The sequence below is a fragment of the Convolutriloba macropyga genome, chromosome 11 (genome assembly GCF_964194025.1).
Source record: "Convolutriloba macropyga chromosome 11, txConMacr16.3, whole genome shotgun sequence".
Classification (NCBI taxonomy): Eukaryota; Metazoa; Xenacoelomorpha; order Acoela; family Convolutidae; genus Convolutriloba; species Convolutriloba macropyga.
In genome coordinates, this window is record NC_134478.1 from 39,911,483 (window position 1) to 39,923,441 (window position 11,959).

The window sequence follows — 11,959 nt, forward strand, 5'->3', positions numbered from 1 at the left end:
AAAACTGTAAATTTGACCCCTTATCTATCACCAAAAACTATCTTGAATGCATTTTATAACAAAAATTGCTATCTGAAAGAGGCTTGCTATATCTCGCATGATAACTGTACAGTTCAATTACTATTATCTTGATCAATTTTATTTTTTGTTCTAGTCATTCATGAAAAATTATTTTTTTGAGAACAAGTCTTTATCGTCGCTTTCTTCAAGTTTTATATTTTCTTGCACTATAAACATGCGTCAGAAGTTGGTCATCTGAAGGTTAATTTTTATTGAACTTGTGTCAAACTTTACTAGACAAGTCATGTAAATGCAAAAAGAAATTTTAAACAAGTTGCGACATCGAAACATATAAGTATTAAATTTGTCTTCAGCAAAGCGGAAAAGTAAATACATTACATCCCTCAAAATTCGCCAGCAGTAGGCGCTGATAATATATCCGGCGCTGACTCCAACCAAATTCATGATTATCGCTATATATGCTAAAATCAAATTATTTTCCTCAAAACGGAAAATAGGGAAACATTACACTGCTTTCAAAATCCATGTAGCAGGCGCTCCTGAAAATATCTCGCGATATAGTCCAGAGAAATGCGCTAAATGTTGAGCTGATCTCCCCCCGTCATGTCATTTGAACCTGTTGTTTTCTCGCATTCGTTCTATACTCTTTAGACGGTGCTGAGAATATTGGCCGGCAGGGGGTTTGGGCGAAAAAAAATGAAAAATTTATCTGGCAGCACAATTCACATTAGCCGACAAATCAGGTTGATAAATATCACTAGTTCGTATAGCCAATACAATTAGTGTGCGGTCGCGTGGTCGGCAAAAGCTTCTCTTTTTTTGTTGGTCGGCTAAACACACTGTCGGCCAGTTTGCGCGATGGTCCCTATAGACCGTATCGTTATCCATTCATGCATGTTGCAGGCATGCGAAGTTCAAGACTACTGGCGCCTATACAGAACTTCAAGGCTGTCTTTATTTCCACAATTCTATTCATAACCATTAGTTGTTTATTGTCTCCTTCATGCATTCGTTGCGTCTGCCTTGTTTAACTTCCTATATTGACATCAATTCTTAGCGCCATTGTGATAGTGCCTTTAGCGGAGATAAATTGATTAGGTTTTTTATTAATTTTTTGGCACAGTTGGCACCTGGAACCTGGAACCGGTTACAGAATGAACAAGACTGCATAGCTTTCATTGAGTAAAACTTTTCCCCTAAAAGCAACAGTGGTAAAAGTTAGAATTTTACAGAAAAAAATCAATTATTAAAAAGCAAAAAAAAAACAAATGAAAAACAGTTTTAAAGAAATGTTTTTTAAAAGTTTACCAAAAAAACAGCTCTACCGGACCCCAAGGCGAGATCTAGACTTAATCCGTAAATCATAAATTAACAGGGTGCTTAAAGGTACTTACGCAGGTTGACCAAACTTACAAAACTTAGTAAGGCCGTACTATGGCGCCGTTTTGAACGGCGCCGTACTAAGGCTGAACCAATAACCATAAGGCACCGTAATAAGACCGTACCTAGGAGAAATGAGCAGAGCGTCAACAAAGTGAAGCTGAAAAGAGCAAGTGTTATGGATACTAATTTTAGTCAATATTCCCTCCACTAGACTTTTAAAGTCGTTTCATAAGTCGAAGTAAAGACCTGGGTTATAAAGCGACGTACTGAAATTTGTTATTTTCATTCGGATTCAAATCTTGCTTTTATTCGAGATTTGCGTCGAAAAAATGTAACTGAATGGAAAAGGAATGACTTTAATATGTTATTGAGACAACAAATATGTGTTAGCGACAGATTTTTTTCTGAAATACGTCCTTTGAAAATTTAATACGTCCTCATACGACGCTACGCCAAGTTTGTAAGTTTCGTAGGGCGCCATTTATCTCTGTTAGAATTTTGTTTCGAGTTGAAGACTTAAACTTAGTATTATTAGAAAGTTTAACTTACCAAATTAATCTGACAGAGGTAAATTGATTCAAGTCATCAACACTGATATAAATGAATCTTCAAGAAATGGTGCTGTGAATCAATACCCGGTTCAAACTAATGATTCTAGAAAACTATTATTAGAGTTAGATTAATTGATGTTAAATCTTCCCAGCGCAGAAGCAAACCATACTGTGTAACCTTTGCGACCCCACCTGTAAATCATGGTGCTAAGAGTAGTTTTGTATTTTTAATTTCGCGCACTGATAATGGGTATATATACAGCTGATTTTTGAGCTTTTTTCATCCCCAAAATCAAATCACCATCTTGATCTATTAATCAGATCTCTCCTGTAAATTTCTAAATTCTACTGTAACATATCATTCTTGTTATTCTCTCAATTTGAGAAATGAATTTTTCTATTTAGTTAAAAACGTTTTTTTATTCCGATTGCAAAAACCCATAACCCAACAGGTTATGGGCCCAGCAATTTTCCAAGTCTTAAAACTAATTTCTAAAAAAAACTAATTTGTTGTTGACAGTCATAATCCTTTTCTGTTTAGTACCTTTTCTTTTCACAACTGTTTTGTCTGCTCAAACTACGATGGATCAACAGACAGTGAAGCTGCTGACCTACACAGGAAAAACACAGGACTTTCCAACCAGGAGCACAAGATTTGTGGCAATGATGCAGAAGAAGGGACTCTATAAATCACTAGCCGGGACAGAGGAGCAACCCAACGAGCCTGCACCACTAGCCTATGGGGCGAGCAATAATGAAAAGAAAAACCACAAGGTGCTGAAGGTTGCATATGAGAAAGAAGTTGCAGACATATAGGAGAAACGGAACAATATGTGGTGAATCTGGCACTGACTCTAGATGCAACAACCCTCATGCTGATGAGACATAACTGTGTGGGTGATGACGGCATCGGAGATGGAGCAAAGGCTTGAGAGCTTTTGCAAAAGAGATTTTAGAGTGTGGATACGTCGACAGTGGTTACTTTGGTGGCTCAGCTTGCTCGACTGCAGCTCTAGGATGCTGAGGATTTGGAAAGCTTCTTTATCAGAGGACAGGAGTTGCTCACAACGGTACAAGAAGCAGGGGAAGCAGTTTCAGACACCCTCTTCAATGCCTTGGTCCTCAATGGTCTGCCAATGAGGTATGAATGTTTTGTTATACAGGAAAGCTTTAACCCGCAACGAACTTCACAGAGTTGAGGAAAAGGCTGCAGAACTTCCAAGAGAGCACAGCACAGAGGCACAAGGAACAAAGTGGTTCAGTGGCACTGGCAGTGAAGCGCGACTTCAAGAAGGGACCCAAGAAAGGAAACTGCATTTTGTGTGCTATCCTTGGACACTTTGCCAAGGACTGCAGGAGGAAGGAGACAGCGCAATGCAGCAAGTGTGGTGAGTAAGGTCACCTAGACAGGGCATGCAAGAGACAAAGACATGGAGGCAAACATGAGTCAGTGGCAATGGGTCCAACGTTGGCTTCACCAGACGAGGAATACTGGGCAGCTCTTACTCAGTGGAAGACAGCAGGCACGCTAGTGGACTGTGGTTGTACAGATCACATAGTGACATAGTGACGAAAATCGATGCGTTCCTGGACTTTCTGCCCATTCAATCAGTGGTCAGAAATCCCAACGGAGAGGCTTCCAGAATGGTGGGCAGAGGCTGTGTTAGGATCAGCATAACCTCACACAAAGGGAATTCCAATTCGAACTCAAAAATGTTTTGTGTGTGCCGGACTATTCTTCAAACCTTCTATCAGTCTCAAGATGCATGGAGTTGGGATATAGCTTCTCTTTTGAGGAAAGAAACAGCTGCATGAAATTCCAGAAGAGAACTCGGGTAAAACTAACACAACAAAATAAATTGTTTTACTTACCCTGCAACGTTCCAGAATTCAAGATGAGTTCCAACAGCGTGAAACTTGACAGTGCAAGGAAGTGGCACAGAAGATTGGGTCATTTGAATCAAGCGGATGGGATCAAGAATGCACCAGAGACAGTGGGGGAGCTCTGTGTATTCAATGCGTATGCAATGTGTGTGCATTGGCCAAGATCACAAAGACTTCAGTACCGAGAGTGGCAGAGACCCAAGCAGAAGAGAAGCTGGAGAGGGTGTTCACATACGTGATAAGACCTTTCAGAGTAGAGTCACTCTCAGGGTTCCGGTTCTGCATTGTATTTGCAGACCAGTACACGAAATTTGTGTTTGTGGACTTGCTTAAGGCAAAGAGTGAGGCACTGGCCAGCCTGAAGAAATTTGTTCAGTGTGGGGACGCCCAAGAAGTTGAGGCAAGACAATGCGAAGGAGTTTCTCACAGAGCAGTTCAAGACATACTGCTTAGATGCATGCATTCTACAGGAGAAAAGCATAGCAGAGACGCCACAACAGAATGGGTTAGCTGAGAGGTGCAACAGGACACTGCTGGAGATGGCAAGAGGTTTGCTCATTGTCTCAAGACTACCCAAGATGATGCGGGGAGCAGCAATTCTTCACGCAACAAGGATCAAGAACTTGGTTGTGAGACGAGTAGAAGAAAAATACCCAGCAGAGCTGATGTGATGTATAAAACCTAAGCTTTCAATTAGTAAACTATCTTTTTTTTGGTTGCACAGTCTTCATTAGGAAGCGGGACAGAGATGTCAGCAAACTTGAACCCAGGGCACTGGAAGGAAAGTTTTGTGGGTTACACTGAAGGAGACAAGGTATACCTGGTGTACGCAACCAACACAAGCAAAGTGGTGGCAGTTCAAAACTTGATCATCAAATAGGTTGGAAGTGGGCTCGATCCCTGACAACACAGAGACGCCCGACTTATTAGATGATGGGTCGCAGCAACTGGCGATCTGGTACTCAGATTTTGGTCATCAAGACGATAGCCACAAAAAGCTGAACGGCACATCTACTGCAAAAGAGAAAAAGTGGCATGACGCAGAGAGCGTGAACACTCAAGAAACGACACGAGATGCCTCAGATGTTGAGGAAGCAGCACTGGATGAAGAATCTACTGCAACAAGAGGGAGTCTCAGAGACTCTGAGTCACTGGAACATAGTGAAACGGAGGACTTCTCACAGACAGTTGGCTTCAATGAAGAGGCACTGGAGCAAGCGGACAGGGCAGAGCCCAGACGAGGGACACGAGCAAGGAATGTTCAGCAATTTTTTGGAGAAGTCAGGACCCATCCTGCTGTGACTGAGGATAACTATGTGGAACCGAAAACAGTCTACAAAGCCAAGCAAGCTGACGAATGGGACCAGTGGTACCGGGCAATGAATGACAAAATCAAGGCACTCCAAAACAACGCGACTTGGGACCTGGTGAGACCACCCACAGACAGGGACGTCATACCGGGCAAATGGGTCTACAAATTGAAATTGGGACCCAGTGGTCAAGTCGACAAATACAAAGCACGCTATTTGGTGAAATGTTTCAAACAAGTGGAAGGACTGGACTACTTGGAGATTTTTGCGCCTACCTGTAAGCCATAGACAATCAGGATTCTACTTCAGCTATCAACGAAACAGGGCCATGCGATGCACCAATTTGATGTCAAGACTGCTTTCCTGCACTCACCAATCGAGGAAAAAGTGTATCTGGAACAGTCACAGGAGTTTGTAAAACGCGGATCAGATGGGGAGAAAATAGTATGTTGACTAAAAAAAATCAATTTATGGTTTGAAACAGGCTGGTAACAACTGGTACAAAGAGCTGGCAAACTTCCTACTGAGACAGGGGTTCACCAGAAGCAGGAACGATCAATGCTTGTTCTCAAGATCAGAGGCAGAGGATCACAGCTTCATCATGGTCTGGGTTGACAACATCATAGTAGCATCAAGAAGTATGACAGTGATCTCCGATGTCAAGAATGCACTAGAGGCAACATTTCACATGGAAGACAGAGGGAGACTACGCTGGATTCTGGGCCTTGGAATCAGACAAGAAGAGGGCAAAGTCACAGTCGACCAAGAAAGCTACATAGAAACAAAGTTTACGCGGTTTCAAATGGATCAATGCAAACCCTCAAAAACTCCAGCTAATTAAAATTTGAAACTTCAGACAGCACAGAACGCAGACGAAGAAGTGAACCAGGGGATCTACAGAAGCTTGGTTGGATCACTTCTTTATCTGGTCAAACAGACGAGGCCAGGCATCATGCTCACAGCATCATTCTGTCCAGGCACATGAACGCACCTACCAATCAGCACTGGCTATGCGGAAAACGACTTCTGCATTATCTTCAATGTTCAAAAGGTTTAAAACTTACTTATACAAAAGAGGCTAGTTATGATTTAGTGGGGGAAAGTGATGCAGACTGTTCTGGAGATGTGAACGACAGAAAATCAACAACGGGCTATTACTTCAAGCTCAACAGACGCGGCGCAGCACTCAGCTGGGGTGTCAAGAAGCAAGCCACAGTTGCTCTTTCCTCATCAGAAGCAGAATATCAGGGCATGGTAGCAGCAGTTCAGGAAGCACTCTACCTGAAACAACTTCTAGAGGACCTTGGCATCCAACAAAAACGTCCAATAGCAATTGGAGAGGACAACCAATGTTGTATCAGACTTTGTCAAAATCCAATCATGCACAAGAGGAGCAAGCACATCGTGACAGAGTTTCACTTCCTTCGGGACAAGACGGAGGATGGGACTATTTCAATTCATTACGTTCCTACAGACAAAATGGCAACGGACATCTTCACAAAGTCCTCACCCGTTCCGAAAGTGGAAACATTCAGAGCAGTTTTGATAGGAACAGACTCTACGCATTCAGCTCAAGTGTGAGTGAGGGTGTTAGAATTTTGATACGAGTTGAAGACTTAAACTTAGTATTATTAGAAAGTTTAACTTACCAAATTAATCTGACAGAGGTAAATTGATTCAAGTCATCAACACTGATATAAATGAATCTTCAAGAAATGGTGCTGTGAATCAATACCCGGTTCAAACTAATGATTCTAGAAAACTATTATTAGAGTTAGATTAATTGATGTTAAATCTTCCCAGCGCAGAAGCAAACCATACTGTGTAACCTTTGCGACCCCACCTGTAAATCATGGTGCTAAGAGTAGTTTTGTATTTTTAATTTCGCGCACTGATAATGGGTATATATACAGCTGATTTTTGAGCCATTTTTCATCCACAAAATCAAATCACCATCTTGATCTAATAATCAGATCTCTCCTGTAAAATCTCTAAAATCTACTGTAAAACATCATTCTTGTTATTCTCTCATTTTGAGAAACTAATTTTTTCTACTTAGTTAAAAACGCTTTTTATTCCGCTTGCTAAAACCCATAACCCAACAAGCTCTTAGTAAGTTCATTAAGTTTTGTTTAAGGTAGTAAGTTCATTAAGTTTTGTCAACCTGTGTATCAGCTCATTTAAACGGTCTCTTTGACAAAAAATAGTCTACTTTTGCTCTTTTTAAAGTCATTTGCAGGCAACTAAAATTTTTTTATAAAGCTGTAGTGGAATTCAAGCGGAAATTTGTCGCTGAATCGCTGGAAATGAGATGAAAAAATGATGAGAAATGCGAAGAATTTCGTATTTGAAGAGATGAATGCAATGAAATTAAATAACAGTTTGCAATATTTTGATCGCATTCAATTTAATCTTTACCAAAACCCCGTCGTCTACGCAGCTCTGAGCCCAGGTTGTCTCCAAAACGATCTGATTGTCTTTCCTCGCACCAAATGTCATCGAATTTTCTCCCTTTTATCACCACTAGAGCTGTGAAAAACATTATTTAAGTGCTCATGCAGTTGCCATTAACCCTACCTTTAAAAAATTACAAGTTCTGAACGCATTTTTTACTGTATCTCAAGCTACGTATATCAAACTTGTTTGCCGTTTTCACAATTATTTTTGCAGAAATATTTACAAAATAGGTAACTCAATGCTAATTAATCGAAATTGCGTATATGCATCCTGTTTTCAACAAGTAGACCCAAAAAGGAGAAGGAGCTTTCGCTAGCCAAATTTTTTGAGCTTTGAGAACGATTAGCGAAACATGAAGCTGCTGAGGTGTTTCTTAATAATTTAAATAATTCTGAAAACAATTCCACCAGACAGCAAAACCAACCTTTAGAAAGCAGAACAAACTACTGAAAATAAGAAGACGAAATTTTTTTAAAAGAACTGAGCTGATATTGGTTGTGAGTTCAGCTTGCGTTCAAACTGCTATGAGTTGTGCTGAACTATTATTTTTCACAGCATTACATGCATTCAACCCATTCATACATTTTTAAGAGAAGTTCGATACAGTGTAAATTGGCAAGAATTATAAAATTGGCTGTGGAGTAAATTTTTCTCAACGTTGACAAGTTTTGGTGAATTATTATTTTCGCCGAGTTTAATTCATTCATTCCTAATGTTGCTAGAAGTTAGGTCATTAGATTTTTCATCATTTAATCGTTCTATTTAAACTCTATACGTTCTGTGAAAAAGATACCCTCCTATTGATTGGATTCTTCTTTACGGTTCCTTATCTGTGTAGTACATGTGACTTATGCAAACCTCAAATTTTGTTTGGGACCTTGTATATACTGCTTTTTCTCTTTTGTTTAAAACAACGCTCCGTTTTGTGTATGATAAGTTTAGACTAATCACAACCTTATAAAATTTTTGACGTTTCCTCGGCTACTTTAGACGTTTTTTTTGGCTATTTTTGAAGTTTTTTTCGGCTATTTCTGACGTTTCCCTGCTATGTTAGCCGTTTTTTTTTGGCTATTTTAGACGTTTTTTTCCGGCTATTTTTGACGTTTCACCGGCTATTTTAGAGGTTCTTTTCGGCTATTTTTGACGTTTTTCGGCTATTTTTGACGTTTCCCTGCCTAATTTAGACGTTCTTTTTTGGCTACTTTTGAATTTTTTTGGCTACTTTCGACGTTTCCCTGGCTATTTTAGACGTTTTTTTGGGCTAGCCGAGACTTGGATTTAGAATTGTCAAGTCTTAAATCAGACTTGGATAAAAAATGCCAAGTCTTAAATCAGACTATGATTAGCTTTGCCAAGTCTAAAATCAGACTTGGATTTAGACTTGCCAGGTCTTAAATCGGACTTGGATTAGACGTGCCAAGTCTCAGCCCAGACTTGGATTTAGACTGCCAAGTGTAAAAAGTGACATGCTCATAGTTCTGAATCATTAATGAAATAATAAGACTTGGATTTCGACTTGCCCAGTACTGAAAATGACTTGGCGTTAGGTCCGGGACTCGGTTTCAGCTCTGTATAGAAAATAGGCATTAGGTTTAGATGGTTCATGAAATATTCTCTGCAGTTTTAAAGTGTTGATATAAAATATCAATTAACTCTGAAGCTGAACAATGAAAAATTAAGTATCTGCTTTATATATGAGATCTTTGAAAGGCGGTGTGTGGTTGAATTTGACAAGTTCAAGAGTGAGGCCAGGGAGGGAGTAGAAGAGAATCTTCTAAAACTATAGTCTTTGGTTTTAGATCACAGATCAGACAGTAGATTAAAATTAGTATTGGTTTCCCACCTACGCTCTCTGAGAAGAAACAGAAACTCTATCGATAAGTAATGCATAGGAACCATTTAATTTATTTGGTACAAGAAGTCTGATCAAACACTTGAATTGCGACTTTTTTTCGGCTGTTATTGACGTTGTCCCGGCTATTTTAGGCGTTTTTCCGGCTATTTTTGGCTTTTTTTCGACTAACCAAGACTTAGATTTAGAATTGTCAAGTCTTATATCAGACTTGGATAAAGAATTGCCAGATCTTATACCAGACTTGATTAGACTTGACGAGTCTAAAATCAGACTTGCATGTAGACCTTCCAAGTCTTAAATCAGACTTGGATTAGACTTGCCAAGTCTCAGCCCAGAATTGGGTTTAGACTGCCAAGTGTAAAAAGTGACATGCTCATATTTCTGAATCAGTAATGAAATAAGACATGGATTTCAATCTGCCCAGTACTGAAATTGACTTGGCGTTAGGTCCAGGACTCGGTTTTAGCTCTGTATAGAAAACAGACTTTAGATTTGGATGTTTCATAAAATATTCTGTGCAGTCATAAAGTGTTGATTTAAAATTTCGATCAATTCAGTTGTTGAGCAATGAAAATTTAAGTGTCTGCTTTATCTATGAAATTTTTGAAAGGCGGTGTGTGTTTGAGTTTAAAAATTCAATTGTGAGGCCATGGAGAGAGTAGAAGAGATACTTCTAAAACTATAGTCTTTGGTTTTAAATCACAAATAAGACTGTAGATTAAAATAGTATTGGTTTCCCACCTACGCTATCAGAGAAGAAACAGAAACTCTATCGATAAGTAATGCATAGGAACCATTTAATTTATTTGGTACAAGAAGTCTGATCAAACACTTGAATTGCGACATTTTTTTCGGCTGTTATTGACGTTGTCCCGGCTATTTTAGGCGTTTTTCCGGCTAATTTTGACTTTTTTTCGACTAACCGAGACTTAGATTTAGAATTGTCAAGTCTTATATCAGACTTGGATAAAGAATTGCCAAGATTTATATCAGACTTGGATTAGACTTGCCAAGTCTCAGCCCGGCCTTGGGTTTAGGCTGCCAATTGTAAAAGTGACATGCTCATAGTTCTGAATCAGTAATGAAATAGGACTTGGATTTAGACTTGCCCAATACTGAAATTGACTTGGCATTAGGTCCGGGACTCGGTTTTAGCTCTGTATAGGAAATAGGCATTAGGTTTAGATGCTTCATAAAATTTTTTGTGCAGTTTTAAAGTGTTGATTTAAAATATCAATCAACTCAGAAGTTGAGCAATGAAAATTTAAGTGTCTGCTTTATCTATGAAATTTTTGAAAGGCGGTGTGTGGTTGAGTTTGAAAGGTTCAATTGTGAGGCCAGGGAGAGTAGAAGAGAATCTTCTAAAACTATAGTCTTTGGTTTTAAAACACAGATCAGACAGTAGATTAAAATTAGTATTGGTTTCCCACCTACGCTATCTGAGAAGAAACTGAAACTCTATCGATAAGTAATGCATAGGAACCATTTAATTTAATTGGTACAAGAAGTCTGATCAAACACTTGAATTGCGACCTTTTTTCGGCTGTTATTGACGTTGTCCCGGCTATTTTAGGCGTTTTTCCGGCTATTTTTGACTTTTTTTCGACTAACCAAGACTTAGATTTATAATTGTCAAGTCTTATATCAGACTTGGATAAAGAATTGCCAGGTCTTATATCAGACTTGATTAGACTTGACGAGTCTAAAATCAGACTTGCATGTAGACTTGGATTAGACTTGCCAAGTCTGAGCCCAGACTTGGGTTTAGACTGCCAAGTGTAAAAAGTGACATGCTCATATTTCTGAATCAGTAATGAAATAAGACATGGATTTCGATCTGCCCAGTACTGAAATTGACTTGGCGTTAGGTCCAGGACTCGGTTTTAGCTCTGTATAGAAAATAGGCTTTAGATTTGGATGTTTCATAAAATATTCTGTGCAGTTTTAAAGTGTTGATTTAAAATTTCAATCAATTCAGATGTTGAACAATGAAAACTTATGTGTCTGCTTTTTATATGACTTTTTTTGAAAGGCGGTGTGTTGTTGAGTTTGAAAAGTTCAAATTTGAGGCCAGGGAGGGAGTAGTAGAGAATCTTCTAAAACTACAGTCTTTGGTTTTAAATCTCAGATCAGACAGTAGATTAAAATTAATATTGGTTTCCCACCTACGGTATCTGAAAAGAAACAGAAACTTCATCGACAAGTAATGCATAGGAACCATTCATTTAGTTTATTTGGTACCAGAAGTCTTATCAAATACTTGAACTGCGACCCGTTAATAAACGCTCAATTGTCTATGGCCTCTGCGGATAACTCAAGTTATATAGACGTGAGCAAAATTTCTGGTCAGACGCTGAGATCACCATTCGCTCTTCAAAGTACTTCTCAACAACTTTCTCTCGCTTTTCAACAACAACCAACAATTTTTCCTGCTGTTTTACTACCATTACTGTTACTGTAATTTTTATTACTCATATCAATACTCATATGGAGACTAC